This window comes from Macrotis lagotis, chromosome 3 (assembly GCF_037893015.1).
Source record: "Macrotis lagotis isolate mMagLag1 chromosome 3, bilby.v1.9.chrom.fasta, whole genome shotgun sequence".
Lineage (NCBI taxonomy): Eukaryota > Metazoa > Chordata > Mammalia > Peramelemorphia > Peramelidae > Macrotis > Macrotis lagotis.
In genome coordinates, this window is record NC_133660.1 from 212,020,734 (window position 1) to 212,039,852 (window position 19,119).

General features: G+C 36.2%; 1 pseudogene; it reads right to left on the bottom strand.

Moving 5' to 3' along the window:
* Positions 1 to 7,398: 7,398 nt before the first annotated feature.
* Positions 7,399 to 7,780, bottom strand: LOC141516408 (ubiquitin-conjugating enzyme E2 C pseudogene; annotated as a pseudogene).
* Positions 7,781 to 19,119: the final 11,339 nt, after the last annotated feature.

Consider the following 19,119-nt stretch of genomic DNA (forward strand, 5'->3'; position numbering starts at 1 on the left):
TCATATGGCTATGGATTGCTTTGATCTCATCTGTAAATTGCCTTTGCATATCGTTTGACCATTTGTCAGTTGGGGAATGGCTTTTTTTTAAAATATGACTCAGTTCTCTGTATATTTTAGAAATGAGTCCTTTGTCAGAATCATTAGTTGTAAAGATTGTTTCCCAATTTACTACATTTCTTTTGATCTTGGTTACAGCGGTTTTATCTGTGCAAAAGCTTTTCAATTTAATGTAATCAAAATCATCTAGTTTTTTTTTGGTGATGTTCTCCATCTCTTCCTTGGTCATAAACTGCTCCACTTTCCATAGATCTGACAGGTAAACTAATCCTTGATCTTCTAATTTGCTTATAGTATTGTTTTTTATGTCTAAATCCTGTAACCATTTGGATCTTATCTTGGTAAAGGGTGTTAGGTGTTGGTCTAATCTAAGTTTCTTCCATACTAACTTCCAATTTTCCCAGTAGTTTTTATCAAAGAGAGAGTTTCTATCCCAATAGCTGGACCCTGGGTTTATCAAACAGCAGATTACTATAATTGTCTCCTGCTTTAGCACCTAGTCTATTTCACTGGTCCACCACTCTGTTTCTTAACCAATACCAAACAGTTTTGATGACTGATGATTTATAATATAATTTTAGAACAGTTAGGGCTAAACCCCCTTTTTTTGCACTTTTTTTCATTAAATTCCCGGAAATTCTTGACTTTTTTATTTCTCCATATGAATTTACTTACTTTTTTTTCTAACTCATTAAAGTAATTTTTTGGAATTTTGATTGGTAGGGCACTAAACAGGTAGCTTAGTTTTGGTAGAATTGTCATTTTTATTATATTAGCTCTACCTATCCATGAGCAGTTGATATTTGCCCAGTTATTTAAATCTGATTTAATTTGTGTGAGAAGTGTTTTATAATTGTTTTCAAAAAGTTTCTGAGTCTGTCTTTGCAAACAGACCCCAGGTACTTTATATTGTCTGAGGGTACTTTGAATGGGATTTCTCTTTCTAAGAGCTCTTCCTGCTGTATCTTGCTAGACATATGTAGAAAAGTTGAGGATTTATGAGGGTTTATTTTATAACCTGCAACTTTGCTAAAATTGCTAATTGTTCCCAGTAGTTTTTTGGATGATTTCTTGGGATTTTCTAGGTAGACCATCATGTCATCTGCAAAGAGTGAGAGTTTTGTCTCTTCCATCCCAATTTTAATTCCTTCAATTTCTTTTTCTTCCCTAATTGCTGAAGCTAACATTTCTAATACAATATTGAATAGTAGTAGTGATAATGGGCACCCTTGTTTCACCCCTGATCTTATTGGGAATGCCTCTAGCCTCTCCCCATTGAATATAATGCTTGTTGATGGTTTCAAGAAATGGACTTTATCTTAACAGACTGATTAATAAGCTAGAAGTTCCTTTAGGTTTGACACTGACATGTTAGAGCAAACGTCAACATTAATCCCACATTTGAATAAAGGATAATGATGAAAAGATGGAATTGTAACACTTCCAACTGAACCTACTTTAAAAAAGCAGCTGACTCTAAAATAAGTGGAATATGAATCAATGTAAAGACATTGACTCTGTAATCATTTCTAAGAGAAGCTAAATTGATTTTAAAGTCATCATAAAATCTTCAGCTAGAAAAAATACTTAATCATTTTGCCCATCAGAAAGCCATGGCAGTTATATAACATGTCAATTCAGACAAGTTCATATAGTGGAAAGACCATTAGTTTAGGAGTCTCTGGGTTTGAATCCCAATTGTGATGCTTATTCATTGTATAACTATAGACAAGTCAATCTTCTTTAGCCTCAGTTTCTTCATCTGTAAAAATGGTGGAATTTGATTAGATGACCTTTGAGGTCCCTTACAGCTCCAAACTCATGGTCCTAAGACAGAAAATGATTAACAATCTTAAGTTCACAACAGAATTAAAGATTGTGAAAGGGGAAATAAGCCTGTGGAAACCTTTATGAAAGTCCTAAGCCATAGTCTTCATCTTGCTAGCATCTGTAGATGAAGCTAAACGTAAAATAACAGATGAATGATAAATGGATTAGATTTCCCAGCACTCCTATAATGATCCAGTTTTATCATTGATGATAGTGGAACTACCACATTTGGGTTCCCATCTTAAAACCTAATGTGTTATGGACCTTAAGAAAAGAAATGAGGAACAGTGGCTAAATGAGAACAAGTAAATTCGATGGAAACCACCCTATAGGTAGCCACTTTAAAGTGACTCTCTTGGGACCAGTTGATCAAGGGATCAATTTTTGAGATAGCTCAAAAAAAGGGGAAGATTACAAAAGAATGGAAAAGATCACAAATAACTATTATTGGGAAAAAAAATTTATAGAAATTAGAGAGTTCATTTATGAGTTAATAATGTTTCTGTTTGCCAGTCTAGGAGATGACAACAGATAGTGGCTTCTATCTGAAGACCAACTTAACAAAATATAGAAGACTCAGTATCAGAGCCATTGAAATGTGAAAAATGATCTGGTTATCTTATCATTTATGTAGAGTCTAAAATAGATCTGAAACTGGACAAATATTACCCCATTTGATTGACACTATGACATAAGCATTATTATTATTATTATCACCATGTTACAGTTGATGAAACTGAGGCATATAGAAGTTAACTGACTTGTCCAGAGTTACACAGATTGTCAATGACAATTGAAAAGGCATTAACAACTATTGAATCATATGCCTACTTTCTCATCTTCATAAAATCTTCATGAGAGTGGTCTCTGCATTCACTATTTTTTAATGGAAACATTAAGAAGGAAACAAGTAGACTTCTACAGATTTTTTTTCTATAGAAGGCTGCATCTTCAGAGTTATGCAATATACTAAAAAATTTATAGATTAAAGAATGTTTCTCCTTGTTTTATTTTTTAAAAAATAACTGTTATTGATGCCCTTTGTCTTTTTACCACAAAAATCATTTCTGAAACCTCCTTCCCCTTCATTGAATCTTCTTTTATAAGAAAGTAGAGTAATTAAGCAAAAGTATATGATACAATGACTGAATCTGACAAGATAAACAAGATTTACCCTTTCTGATACAGGAAAAGAAATATGTTGCATTATATATTTTCCAGGGCCATCAGTATTTTTCAATTTTTCCAATTTTCCATTGCTAGCAACCTTTTCTATAAGAGGATGCATTGTTCTTTTGATGTTCATATTTCATTCTTTATCAGCTGATACAAAATATTCCATGTTTCTTATTTGTCATTTCTTGAGCATATAACCTGAAGTCAGGGAGATCTGAGTTCAAATCCAGCCTCAGACATTTACTAGATGCATAGCTGAGTAAGCTGCTTAACCATTGACTGCCTCAGTTCCCTCAGATGTAAAACAGGAATACCTACCTCACAGGATTGAATCAACTATCAATTGAGATAATATTTGTAAAGTGTCTGGCACCAAAAAAAGATATTTAATAAATGTCTGTTTTTTTCCCAACATAATTTTTAGGACTCTCCTATACCACAGTTCCCCCCCCCCCACCTCCTCCCTGATTGATGGGTACCTTTGTTTCCAGTTCTTTGCTACCACAGAAAGTACTGGTATGAATATTGTGGCATATATATAAATTTCAAGTCTGTCTTTTGCCTTGAAGCTAGATACTCAATAGTGGAATCAGTAGTTCAGAGGATATAAACAGTTTTTAACACTTTTCTTGCAGAATCCAACAAACTGGATCAATTCATAACTTCATAACAGTATATTAGTGTTCTTGATCTCCTATGGCCCCATCCAACATTAATCATTCATTTTTGTCTCTCAATTTCTTTGATGTGAAGTGGAATATCAGAATTGTTTCCATTTACATTTATCTTACTGTGAGTAACTTGAGCATATTTTGAAATGACAGCTATAATTTGTGATTTTTCTTTTGAAAACTGAACATGTTCTTGAAAGAAATTTCTAAAAGAATGCATTTCCTACATATCTTCAACCACAGATTTTATCACTGCCACTTGCCAGTTTTTCTTAGTCTCTTTTCGTTAATTTTTGTTTGTGTCCAGATTTCAAGAAAATTGTAATTGTATCTTTTAATTTTTTCTCAATTATATTTCCCACCTCTCTGTCTCAGAGAGCAATCCCTTTTGATAAAGAATAAGAAAAGTAAAAGAATGTTCCATATTAACAAAGTTTGATTATATTATCTCTGAAATGAAGGTAGAGGAAGTATCTTCTCATCTCTCTCTTCTTTGGTACCAAGCTTGGACATTGTATATTGGCAGAATTGTTTTGATTTTTTTATTGCAGTTGTTTCTTTTTCCATTTACATTGCTGTAGTCATTGTATATATTGTTATCCTGATTCCACTTAATTCATTTTGCATCAGTTCACCCAAGTCTTTCCATGCTTGTCTGTATTCATTGCTTCTTACAGTCAGTAATATACCATTACATTCATATACCACAATTGTTTAGTCATTCCCCAATCAGTGGGTCTCCATTTTGTTTTCATTTCTTTGCTATCATAAAAAAAGATTTGCTATAAATATTTTGGCATTCTTTTTGGTATATCTTTATTTTAGTCATTGACTTCCTCCTTTCAATTCCCACCCCATATGACTTACAATGAAATCTCTGGGTCAAAAAATGTGGACATTTTAGTCATTTTCTTTGCATGATTCCAAATTGCTTTCCAGAGTAGTTGGTACAATTCATACTTTCATTAACAATTCATTAGTGTGATCATTTTTCCTTAACCTGTCCAATGTTGACTAGTCTCATTTGACTTCTTTGCCAGTTTGCATGGTGTTAGGCAAAACCTCTAGGTTCTTTGGATTTGCATTTCTCCTTTATAAGTGACTAGTAGTGATTTGGAGCATTTCTTTATGTAGTTGTTAGTAATGAGAAATTCTGAAGAGAACTGCTTGTATCCTTGATCACATATCTACTTAGGAATGAATGACTGTAAAAACTTAAATTTCATATAATTTGAATGATCTGTTCTGTCCTTTTGCTTCCCTGTATTCATAATGTTGTTTAAGAATTCTCTCCTTAACCATAGTTGTGAAAAAAGCTTCTCTGGCATTCTTCTTTCTTTCTTTTTTTTGTGAAATTTTTTTCATTTAATTCATTCACAATTCTTTTCATTTACATATTTTTCATTTATTTTCATCATTCTTAAGTTAGGTTTATCCATTCTGGGCTTGTTATGGGATATAAGGTAAGGTCATGTTCTGTCAAACTACTTTCTAGTTTTCTTGGCAGTTCTTATAAAAAAGTAAAGCCATTCCTCTCCTTAGGTTAATCAGCATCTACGCTTCTGTTTTTTGCTTATCTAGTATTATCTACTGATCAACTTTTACTGTTTTTCAGCCAGAAAAAAATTGGATGACTATTGATTTATAATATAGTTTTAGGTTTGGCCAGCCTTTGTTCCTTTTAATTATATTTATTCCTCATAATTTTCCTGGACATTCTAAAACTTCTCCCCCCTCCAAATGAATTTTGCTATTGTTTTGTATACTTCTAGGAAATATCATCTGTATAATTGACTTGTTATAAGACTAAATCTGTAAATTAATTTAGGTAGTACAATCATTTTCATTATATTGGCATGGTCCACCAGAAATGATGAATATGTTCAAAGGATTTTTTTAAACTTACTTTTTAAAAGAATATTTTGATAATTATATTTCAGTACAAATGGTTTCCTTTGTAATTCTATATCTATTTTGATTATTTATTTAATCATTTTTCAGTCCTGTCTGACTCTTCATGACCTGTTTTGGGGTTTTCTTGGCAAAGACACTGGAGTGGGTTGCTGTTTCCTTATTTAGTTCATTTTACAGATGATGAACTGAGGCAAAAAGGGTTGCTTGACTTGCCTAGCATCATGGAGCTGATAAGTGTCTGAGACCCGATTTGAATTCAACAAGTGGAGTCTTTCTGACTCAGGGCTTGGCACTCTAAGGTGTTATCCAATTGCTCTTATGTCTTTTATTTTATTCAATTAAAATGGGTCCACATGCTTCACCAGACTGCCAAAGGGAAATCAATCCATGACACAAAAATGTTAACTTCAGACACATCTCCAATTATGTAAGACTCAATTTATTTTTGCAAAAATAGAAATCTTTCATGAGCCTTAGTAGGTTAACTTCCAGATTATCCTGTGCATTTTTGTAGGTATTTTGAATCTAGAGAATCCTGTTTTTTTCTTCTGGGTTTTTGTTAGTAATATATTGAAAACTTATAATTTCTGTGAATTTATTTTGTATCCTTTTCTGAAACTATTATCATCTTAATTTATTTTCTGTTTGTCTCTATTAGACTCCATTCTTTGGGTTCTTAGACTGATTTTTCTCAAATTAACAGTCTTTTGTGGGGTCTCAGACCTGGTTAGCTTTGAGATTATACTTGTCCCAAAATACATAATTATGCAATTTAAAATTCCCATAGGAGGTTGGATTACATGATCTCTAAATTTCCTTTGCTTTCTTAACTTTACAAGCCTTTAAATTCAATGTTCTTTCTGCTCTGATCAGCCCTTCTACCCACCCCCAAACTTCTAATAAAACTGGAGCTCAGTAAGCATAATACACTAGTGCTTGTACCTAGAGATTCCCTATTACTTCATCTATGGTATTCTCAATCTGGACCTTCACTCCAACTTTAATTTCCTCTATTTCCCTCTATTCCCCTCTCTTCCCCAATACAAATCTCTGTTTTTCTTTCATTGGTTTACCCAGTCAGCTAAACCACTGCCTGAATTCTTGACTTTTCTCTTTTTCTTATCTGTCTTAACCCTGTTGTTGTTGTTCAGTTGTTTTGGTCATATTTGACTCTTCCTGACTCCATTTGGAATTTTCTTGGTAGAGATACCGGAGTGCTTTTCCATTTCCTTCTCCAGCTCATTTTACAGATGAGGAAACTGAGGCAAATGGCATCGCACAGTTAGTAAGTAGAGGAGTCTAGATTTGAACTCAAGAAGATGAGTTTTCCTGACTTAAGGCTGTTTACTCTATTTACCACTCCACCCAATTGCCTTAGCCCATTAAAACCCTAGTAAGCATGGTGCAACCAGAGCTTTTGCTTTCAGGGTTTTAACACTGGACACTTGACTCTATCAGTCTTTCAAGTCCCAGTTCAGCTCAAGTCTAATTTTCTTCATCCCATGACAATATTTTTCTGTCCCTGAACTCCATCCTTCATGTTTGTCCATTTTTTTTAAACTAAAACTTTATTTATACATTAATGTTGAGGACTGAACTAGAGTTTAAGAAAAAAAGTGAAAACAGTCTATGATACAGAGAAGGAGGAGAAGACAGATTAGGAAGAAGTGAAAAAGTTACACCAACATACACAAACACACAAAGACATGCACATAAGATGAAGGGAAGCTAGGCTGACCAGCCAGGATCAGGACTCTTGGCTAGCCACCTGCTTCACGTAGGTTTCCAGCAGGTGCTTTCTAAAGGCTGTGGAGTTTGTCCAAAGTTCAGCGGCATGTGTGTTCAATGGGCTGTCAACATTGGGTTCTCCCAGCAGATTCTGGATAGATTGTCCTGACATTATACAGGACTGACCACTTGTCCAAACAGATATGGATGGCAACAAGATGTGACAAATTTCACAGTGGGAACATTATATGGCTAGCCAATGGGAATTCCAGGGAGAGCTTGTATCTTAGATCTTCATGTATTGTCCCAGCCACTCCATGGATGGTCCCAACCTATTTGAAGAGATTGTCTGACTCTGGGAAGGCAGTAATTCCTTTGTCTCCTGACATCATTCGGGTCATCAATTCCCAGGCTTGGTCTCCTTACAAGAGATGGCAGCAGCACTGGCAGTGGCCCTGGCAGTGTCCAGGTAGCGATTCTGAGAGGCTATGGGGGATTGGAGAGAGAAAGAAAGAGAAACTCCTGGGCGGCAACTGCCTGTCCTTCTTTCTTGAAGAAGACCACAACATCAGGGAGGTGATGCCATGACAAGGAAATGAACTGGATTTGAGTGAAAGGGTGATATGCTAAGTCATCAGCCTCACTTTCTCCTCCAGAGGCATCTGGGTCCAGCAGTGAGTCAGGACAACTGGAAATGACTCTGGATGCAAGGCAATTAGGATTAAGTGACTTACTCAAAGTCACACAGCTAGTTAAATGGCTAGTTGTCTGAGGCAGGATTCTAAGTCCCATCCTCCTAGCTTCAAGACCAGTGCTCTAACCACTGAGCAACCTGTCTACACAGATCTCTAGACATTTCCAATTCTGCTTAGAATTGTCTGATAGCTTTAACCTTTGTTTCTATAGATATATTGCCAGTTCCATAGGAGCAAGAAACCAATCTAATTCTGACTACCTGGAGTGTCTGATTTGTAGAATATTAGAACTGACAAATTGTTATATCATATAAGGGAAAGAGAAGAGAATAAGCAGAACAGGAACCCTGCCTGTCACTATGCTAAGAATTTTACATATATATGTCTCATAACATGGATGATTCATTTATCAACTTCATTCAATCCATTCTTTTAATAAATGTTGATTTAAGACCTACTATAAAATGGAGACACCAAAGATACCAAATAAAAGAATCTGTCCTGTTCTCTTAAGGACCTGAATAGAGGAAATAATGTGTAATAAGTTAAGTAAATAAAAACAAACACGTCAACAATATTCAGCAGCAAAAGATAGAAACAAATTCCATTCAAAATAACTGAAGAAAATATAAAATATTTGGGAATCTATCTGCCAAGGTAGATTTGTCTACCAAGACAAACTCCAAAATTATATGAACACAATTGCAAAATGCTTTTCACACAAATAAAATCAGGTCTAAATAATTGGAAAAATATCATTTGCTCATGGATATAATAAATGACAATTCTACCTAATTTAATCTACTTATTCAGTGTCAAGTCAGTCAAACTACCCAAAAGTTATTTTATAGAACTTATGATTTTCCTCTTTCATTCTGATTTTTCTTTCACAGTATGACCAATATGGAAGTATGTTTAACATGATTGCGTATATATATAATGTATATTAGATTTCTTACTGTCTTGAGTGGGGGGAGAGAAAAGAAGAGGGAGAAAATTTTACCAAAATGAATACTGAGAGGCAGCTAAGTGGCACACTGGTTAAAGCCCCAGCCCTGGAGTCAGGATGGACCTGAGTTCAAATCTAGCTTCAGATACTTAATAGTGACCTAGCTGTGTGACCTTGGGCAAGTCACTTAACCACATTGCCTTAAATAAATAAAATTAGAAAAAATTTTAAAATGAATGCTGATAATATTAAAAACTACTTTTATGTTTTTTCTTCTTTTTTTCTCATGGTTTTTCTCCCCTTTGTTCTAATTCTTCTTTTACAACATAATTAATATAGAAATATGTTGAACATGATTGTATCTGCACAACTTTTATCAGCTTGCTCACTGCCATGGGGAAAGAGTAGGGAAGGGAGGGTGGCAGAAAAATGTGGAACTCATAAATATGCAAATGAATGAATATTGAAAACTCCGTTTGTCTATAATTGGAAGAATAAAATAAAATTATTTAAAAATGAATGTTGAAAACTGTTTTTATATGTCTTCTAGAAACACAAAATAAAATACTAATAAGATTTTAAAAAACCAAATACAAATCAATAAATTAAGGGAAGAGGACACTTATAAACCCATGTAAAGGGGAGAGATTCAGCATAGATAGGGGACAAGAAATCAGCTAGTTTGGTTAGAACATGGAGCATGAGAGGAGGAGTGATATGAAATAAGTCTAGAAAGGGAGGTCAGAAACACTCTTTCAATAGTGAAAAGCTTTTAATACCAAAGGAGAAGTATGAATTTTATTCTAGAGGTAATGGGAAGCCCTTGGAGCTTTGGGGGGGGGCAATGAAGTGACTAGTGGTCATTGAGTACAAGTAATAAGACTAGTGGTTGGAATATAAAAATTGACTAAGACCTAGTTCCTGCCTCTATGGAGTCCATGGTCATAAGAAATTAGATGCAAACACAAATAATACACAATATTAACATGATAATAACTCTATAGAGAGTTGCAAAATAAAGTTCTCTCTGAGGTCTGATGGTGAACTTTGTGACTGGTGGCAGTGAAAGGCTTCATTCAGGAACTGAAAAAGTGTTTAAACAATAGAAAGAATTTAGAGTTAATCTAATGCAATCCTCTCATTTTACAGATGAGGAAACTGAGACCCATTGAAGTGAATGGAATTGCTAAGTTAATTTTTTAAAAATTGTCGCTGTCAAGTAGCTCAAACCTTAGCTTAGATTTATCAATCTTGCTTTGATTTGGGAAGGTGGGTGTGGAAACCTGAGACATGATGTCATCTATTGGAGGCAGCCAAATCGTCTTTTTCTTGCAACCTTGCAATCCTTCTGTTTGTTCAACATATAAGATAATTTAAAAAATCATTTATTATAAGACCAATAGTGAAAACATGATCTCTGAAAGTGAAATGTGAGATATGAAAAGCTATATGTAATTGGTTCTGGTATTTAGAATCTGATTTTCCTCTTGGCTCTGCTACAGGAAGCCCTGTACCATCCACAATGTCACTTCTCATTCTTTATGTTGGAGTAGATCTTGCAATGAACTCAAACATCATGGGCAGTAGGCAAAGCAGAATTTCATCTACTTCAAAGGAGCAGAACATTGATGTTAATCCAGAGAAACCTCCTGATAGGTAATTTGTTCCTCTGTGACTTTCCTTGGTCTGTATTGAGAGATGCTCAAAAGAAGTTTGATTTTTCTTATCAGGTTGGTTTGAACATCTGAGGGATGTAGGCTCAACCTCCCTAATTCTCTCCTGAGCATTTTACAATTGATTATCACAAACCTAAAGAACCAGTGGAAAGATCAAGGGGCTGCTAATCCAGAACCCTAACCTTCCCTCAATAGCCATGTGGTCAGAAGTTAATCATTTTGCTTCTCTGGACCTCAGTTTTTTCATCTGTTAAATGAGGAGAGGTGGGCTGTAATAAGGGGTTTATAATTCTTTTTTATGTCATGAATCCTTTTAGTAGTCTCGTGATTCAGTCATGTCTGATTCTTCATGACTCTACTTGGGGTTGTTTGGCAAATATATTGGAGTGGTCTGCATTTCCTTCTCTAGTTTGTTTTATAGATGAGGAAACTGAGGCAAAGGGGATGACTAACTCAGGGTCACACAGTTTCATGTCTGAAGTCAAATCTGAACTCAGATCCTCCCTAGATAGACCTGGAGTTCTATATACTGCATTACCTAGTTACCCTTTGGAGGTCTCGTGAAGTCTCTGATCCCTTGTTAGAATATGATTTTTAATGCATAGCATAAAATATGTAAGATTACAAATGAAACCAATTATATTGAAATATAATTATCAAAAATATTAAAAAACCCACAAAACCAGACAAACAAGTTTATGTACTCTAGGTTAAGAACTTCTGGACTTAAAACATACAAAAGTTTCTTTAAGATGCTTTTCATGTCTAAAACTTATAAAGTTATGATTTCATATATATATATATAGGTATATATATATATATATATATATACATATATTTATAAATGTGTATATACATCTATGGCTAGTAAATGGCAGAATGTATTGGATAAGAAGGAAGAAGTTCTTAGTTTCAGTAGTACTCCTACCTCTCATTAGTACTCCTACCTATCATAGGATAGCAGATCTAGTTAGTGGTCACCAAGTCTAGGCCTCTTATTTTTCTTATCTTTCAGGTAAAGAAACTGGACACTGACAAGATAAATGGGGTTGCGGCAGCTGGGCGGTCCAGTGGATAGAGCACTGGCCCTGGAGTCAGGAGGATCTGAGTTCAAATTTGACCTCAGACACAATAATAATTGCCTAGCTGTGTGACTTTGGGCAAGTTACTCTTAACCCATTGCTTCAAATAAATAAAAATTTAAAAAACAGGGTTAAGTGACTTATCCAGGGTCACACAGCTAATAAGTATCTGAAATAGAATTTGAACCCAGGTCCTCTAGCATCCGTCATGCAGAACCTAGACAGAACCACAGAACCTAAGACTTGGAAGGAAGTTTAGCAGACATCTATATTGACTAATAATCCTCTTTACAAAGGACCCCCCAAGACAGGGAAGCCATTTGAGCCCTAATAAACATGAAGCAACTAGAACTTTGCTCTCAGAGCTTTAACAGTGGATAATTAGAACACTGGAATTCATAATTATATTTCAGACTTTCTCCCTGGATCATAAGAAAAATGAGCCTGCCTACCTTGAAATCCAGAACGTACTTCCAACCCTACTACCTTACCTATCTAATAGTAGTTAATAATATTGATTAATAAATTGGTTAATAAAAAGTTTTCTTCTCCCTAGGGAATCTACATGGAGGGCACTAGAGGAGCTTGATCTTCATGGCATTTGTGCCAAAGAGAACAGAGCCAAAAGAAGGCCATGAGAAATGGAAGACCTTTGTGAGGAGGAAATGCAGGAAGCCTCATGTTGGTGCCCTATGGGGAGGAAGTGACCCTCTTGCCAACCTTGGCCCCCTTTTATATACCCATTGTACTCCTTCTGGGCTTGGTCTTTCTTGCCTTATTACATGCACAGACAAACACACATACACACAAATACACAGAAACACACACACACACACACACACACACATACACACACACACACCAGGATAACTTTGACCAGTTTAACCTGTTTCAATGAAAAAGGTCTAAAACTCCACTGTGAATTCTTGGGGAATTATAGTATCAGACAGCATTTCCAGAGTGGGAAGACAATGCTGTCTCTCTGGGACTGCAATTCTCAGAATTCACAACTGGGTTCCAGAATTTATCCCTGGCTCAGAGAAGAAATCAGTCTTATTATCATGACCTAACTTCTCAATCTTCACTTAGCCCTACAGCCTTTCACCTTGGAATATTCTTCAGGGGTCTCTATTTGGGGGATGGACATGGACTTCATTATATACTTCATTTCCCTCTCAGCTGTACTTCTGATTCTCTGAACTTAGCCACTAGGTATCTCCTCCCCTCTTCCACCATTTAAAAGTCATTTTTATGAATTATCTTTCCCCATTAGAATAGAAGCTCCTTGAGGGTAGAGACTGGCTTACTTTTTGCTTATATGTATATATTTATGTTCCCAGAATCATAGTGCCCAATATTCAGAAAACAAAAAATGCTTCTTGCCTTGCTTTGAATTCTCCATTATATCTGTGTGGGCTGCCTGAACTGCCTTCTGGTCCAGGCTGCCCCCCACCCCCAATTCAAGATCAGTGAAGGAATCTGGAGTAATTGTAGTAATGCACAACAGCCAGGGGTCTTGAAGGGTTTTCCTCTTCCTCCCTTCTACTCCAACCAACTGGACTGACTCCAGCTATTCTGGAAATCATTATCCCATAAGGAGGTCCATTTCTACTTTTGTCATCTCTAATTGTTAGAAATTTTTGCTTTGGCTCAAACCTTCTTTGTGACTTTTACCCCACTGCCCCTGGTTCTCTCCTGTGGGATTAAGGAGTGAAAGTCTAGAAACTCATATCCAAGACTAGAATATGATAAATATACCCCCTTAAAGTATTATGGTCTGTTCTTTTAAATGCCAAGGCAGGTGTCCATGAAGCCCTGATCCAAGAAATCTTCCCTGACCTTTATTTTAGGAACAAGTCAAAGTGCTGTGGGAGATCTGAGGAATAAAGATTTTTACTAAGGGAAAAAGTGACAGAAAACTTTCTAGAGAAGATGATATTTTTAAACGTAGTTTTTATCCCATTCTATTCCTCAGGATAATTATTTTTTGTAGGTGACTGTAAGTACTTTTAAAGATGGTATCTTCAGTGTCCAGTACATTGCCTGGCAAAAAGAGGGCTCTTAGTAAATGTTTGGTTATTGATTGGTTGTTTTCATTTTTTACAATTATGTAAATGATGCTTTGAAGTAGAACCTGGAAGCAAAGAGAGGCTTAGGGCTTGAATGGTTCTGTGAGTAAAAAGAAGACAGAGGCCCCAGTTTGTGTGGTGGTAGAAACAAGATTTGGCAAATGATTGATTATGAGGGCTACGTCAAGGATGGCTCTGAGGTCAGGTAACTGGGTAGTTGGAAGTTTGGCATCATGATCAACAAGAATAGCAAAATTTGGAGGAGGAGATTTGCACCCCCTTCCCCAATCCACAAACACAAACCCATGAAAGTGAGATGTAATGTTCTAAGCCACCCAAAGAGCTGTTAAAGTTCTCGGATTTTCTTTCAAACAGAGAACATCTGGAGCTGTGCTTTTATTAGGTTTAACAAAAATAAATGGATTCTCTGCTTTGGGAAGCTTTGGGGCCACCTGTTGAGCACTGCACCTGGATCTTTGCTCCCACAGACAAGCAGGGTAACTATGATCAACTCATCATTTCAGCCATCTAACTCAGTTTCCTCATCTGTCAGACAGGGTTGTCTAACCTTGGGCATGTCATTTAAATTTTATTGGGCCTGGGTATCCTTATTTGTTCAAGAAAGGCATCAGACTAGATGGTCTCTAAAGTCTCCTTCCTTCTCTAAATTATCATTTTGAGGAAAGAAAGCATCAGAGTGATGATGTTGATGGAGAAATCTTAGAGAAATATTCATCTATTTTTCCTTTGATAATAAGAACCATTATCTGTATTTATCTGACATTTTCTGTGAACCTCTGACTCCCTCCTCATAGTTCAGTTTAACTCTCTTCCCAAATGTAAATTCATTAAGATAATAGAAAGCAAATTCAGTTCCTTCCCCATACCCCTCCTCCACCTGTCTGACTCTTAGTCTTCCAAGGTATATGCCTGACTCCAGTCACATCCAGGTGGGTCAATCCTTGAGCCCTCTCCCCCTGACTCCTCCCTGCACAAGAGGCAGGCTAGGGTCTCTATAAAAGTTGGGCCCACCCCCTTCTCCATGCTGGATCCATGATATCTAAGCTCAGTTGCACTGTCTGCTGGCTGTTTCCCTTTCTTAGCTGTCTTTGCTATATATTCCCTAGTTCAGCTTGTTGTTATCTCTTTTCTGCTTAAACTCACTTTTTTTACCTTGTTAAAGAACTTGACCTGTAAATTTTTTATAGTAACTGGTGAGTTTTTCGCAGTAATCTGTGAACTTTTGCAGCAAGCTAAGAATTAAAATTATGCCTTTTCTTACCCTTGTGAGTCAGAGAGCCTATTGACTTCATCACCCAAAAAGAACCCATGTTGATCCTTAAGCCCCCTAACTTCCTTCTCTCCTATCTCCCCTCCCCCCATCCCAGGCTATTTTTCCAGCATCAGTGAGAGACATGGATTTAGAGGTTAAAATCCAAGCTCTGTTATTTATTACTTGAATGATCTTATTCAGGTCACTTGACTGGACCTGTTTTCACATCTGTAAAATGACCATTGGATGATACATTCTCTAAGGTCCCTTCTAGACCTAGCTCTAAAATCTCATGAACTCAAGTATACTTTAAACACTCATCAGGCTAGATCTTAGTAGTTTCTCATGTCTTTGATCCCCACTGCTCTGTCTCTCTCCATATCGATTTTGAATTTTTCTTAAACAAATAACATTTTCACATTTTTCTTGTCAAAAAACCCCAAAGTATCAAAAATGACAGACTTCAAAATGGAGCCAACCATGCCTTTATGATGCCATCTCAGAGGAATTTCTGAGATGCCCCTCAAGAGATGTGTGATTACCTCCCAACTAATATTGAGACAGTAATCACATGGTGTGAAGCTTTGTGGGGACATGTCCCAGTTCATTAACCTCCTTGGCCAGCTCCCTTTTGTCTGGTGCCAGTCGCCATATGGAACCTCTAAACTCTTCATTTAGTATTGAAGTGGCCTCTGCTGTGTGAGGTGGTGTTTTTCCTTAATGGGAAACCAAAATGCCCTGAAAAAAAGAAAGAGAATTAATTTAAAATAAGTCTTTAGGATCACAAATCATTAACAGACATGTTCCAAAAATGTACAAAGAATTGCAACTTTAGGGGATTCTGGGAACCTCCTCCCTATAAATGAGTGAAGAATTGGTTTGGATGAAATAAAAAAATCATCAAAGGTTTGGACTTCTTTTTTGAAAATGAAGCAAAAAAAAAAAGCAAAAGAAATTTAAAAAAAATTTTTAAAAACAGGGACAGCTAGGTGGCGTAGTGGATAAAGCACCAGCCCTGGAGTCAGGAGTACCTGGGTTCAAATGTGGTCTCAGACACTTAATAATTACCTAGCTGTGTGACCTTGGGCAAACCACTTAACCCCATTTGCCTTGCAAAAAAAAAAAAAACCTAAAAATTTAAAAAAAAAACATTTTTGAACTTGAGATGGAGATGGAGAGAGACAAAAACATACTGGTGGACTGGTCATCATGATTTTTCTTAAATAACCATGGCCTTGGAGTCACAAGGCCTGGGCTCACAGCCTGTATCTGATACTATCATCAATGAGACCATAGGCAAATTACTTCAATTCTCTGATGCTTAGTTTTCTCATCTGCAAAATAAGGACAATAATATCTGTAGTTCTTACCTTCCAGAGCACCGGGTTTCGAATTAGGATAATTCATCTTTCTGAGTTCAAATCTAGCCTCAATACTTAGTAGCTATGTGACCCTGGGCAAGTCATTTACCTCAGTTTTCGTCTATAAAATGAGCTGGAGAATGAAATGACAAACTACTCTAGTTTCTTTGCCAAGAAAAACTAAAATGGGGTCACAAAGAGTCAGACATGATCAAAATAACTGAACAACACAACTTTATCTTCCAAGGTGCTTGTGAGGCTCAAATGAGATAATCTATAGAAAGAGCTTTAAAGCCTAAAAGTAATTGATATTCATTATTGTTACTACCACTAGAAGGACAATTGAATTTAGAGCCTAGGTTTGAAACTGAGTTCTGGTACTACATATGCTAGTATAAATAGATATAAACTAATATGCTAGCATATTCTGATACTAAGCTATGAGATTGCAGGCAAATCACATGTCTCTGGACAAAATGAGGTGTTTGGACTCTAAGGCCTTTCCACCTCTGATATCCTCACTGTTAAAGAGGAGTAAAAGATATGCCATTTTAGAAATATTGTGTGACTAAAATGACCACCTTGTTCTCTTCTCTAGGAGGGGTTCTCCAGTAGACTCTCTGCAAAAACCATTAACCAGGACTCCATAGTTTCATTGAACAATAAGGTGATTATACCAACCTGTTAAGCCTTCATAATGGGAATCTGTTTTCCTTGCATGGCAGAAAAATAACCAATTGGTCTGATCAAATGCTGTAGAAGGGCTTATTGGCTGTATATCATAGTATAGAGAGGTTCTGTCTAACCAAGCACCATGTTTTGATGTACTGGAGATCCACCTTCCTTAGCACACTCATAAATAAATATTTCTTCTTTTCATTTTGGTTTTGATCGATTCCCTTTGTTTCAACCCCAGTCTTTGAACCCCAGTGGTAGAAAAGATTGTCCCTAGTCTCTTCAGAAACCCAGGCTGAAAAATTCATCAATGACACATCTTTCCTGAGCAACCAATTAAATAACAAGTATGTATGAAGTACCTGCTATAGACCTGATCCTGTGTTAGGTATTGGGGATGAAAACAAAGATGGAACAGTTCCTACCATCAAGGAGCTTGCATTCTATTAGAGACTTTCTTTCTCTCTCTCCTCCTTCTCCCTGTCTCCCTCTCTTTCTCTCATTTGTCTCTTTGTTTTTCTTTCTATGTCTCTGCCCATATGCACAAATACATGCATGTAATATCCATTTGCAAATAAACATATAAAACAAGGTTGGGGTTTTATGTATTTATTTGTTTTTACCAGAAGACACCAGTACATCTGAGGATCAAGAAAAGCTTCAGATAGGTGGTGACTTTGAGATGAGCCTTTAAGAAACTAGAATTCTAAGATTGAAATGTTCAAGAACTCCCATTCACTGAGTCACTGTCCTAAGAGTTGTTAAATATACTAGGAGCTGAGTAGTCAGTCTTTAAAAAAAAAAAAGAATTTTTATTCTGGCAGACTGGGATAGATGTCAGAGACCAGAATCAAAATTCCACTGACTTCCTGTGAGATCTTGGACAAATCACTCCAATTCTAAGATTCATTTTCCTCATCTGTAAAATGACTAGGGGTGGTGGAGAGACAGAGGAATAAATGGCTTCTAAGATGCTTCTAGCTCCATGAGCCTAATCAGTACGCTGGCAAATACTGGCTAGCAAATACTGGAATAAAACCTTCTAAATCACCTACTAAATGTGCAGAGATAAAGCTGCTTAGGTTTTTTGATCAGGGCACTATTTGAATCATACATGAGATCTAAAAACATCCACTTATTTGGACATTTATCTTATTTGAAGGGCAGTTAGAGCATGCATTGGTGCTGTGAGGCATGAAGCCTGGGTTCATGTGCCACCTCTGGATACATGATCATGAGCAAATCATTTAACCCCCTGAAACTCAATTTTTTCCATTTGCAAAAAAGTAGTAATGATACGTAATAGTATTGTCATCAGGAAAAAAAAACACACCGCCTTTATAAATTAGTCTTCCAAGTTTCTACTAAATCCATTTATGTTATGATTTAGTGAGATAATTACTCAAAAAGTTTTAAGACCTACACTGGAGTTGGGGTTTTGTGAATTAAAAAGATCAGGATGGAGGAGAGAAAAGTCATATAATTTTAGAGCTATCAACCTCTTATCTCAAAAGATTATCCCATCCAATTAATTTTGTAGAGGAAGAAAATGAGAGATGAAGTTTCTTAGGTCAGCTCAGTAAGTTTGCAGAAGTTGGATTTTGCTGCCATTTAATTCATTTCAAATGAGTTATCTTTAATTTTCTTATTTTCTTGAAAGAGAGAACATTGAGAGCTGACGAAGAGTTGGGATATCTTTTCAGCATGTCTTTTTGCCCAATAGTTCACCCAAGGAAAACTCTGAGTCCAATCCTGGAAAGTAACCAGAGGAGGGAATCATTTGGTTTTGAAATACCCCCTTACAGTGTCTGAAGTTTGCAGGTCCACACATGTATTTAGTTAGGATTCTCAGATACTGGTTTCTTGGTATGTTTTTTTTCCCCTTTCCCTAAAGCATCTCAGTTCACCTTTAACCATCTTCTTTAAGACAAGTGGATGAGATTTCAACTTCAGAGCTAGA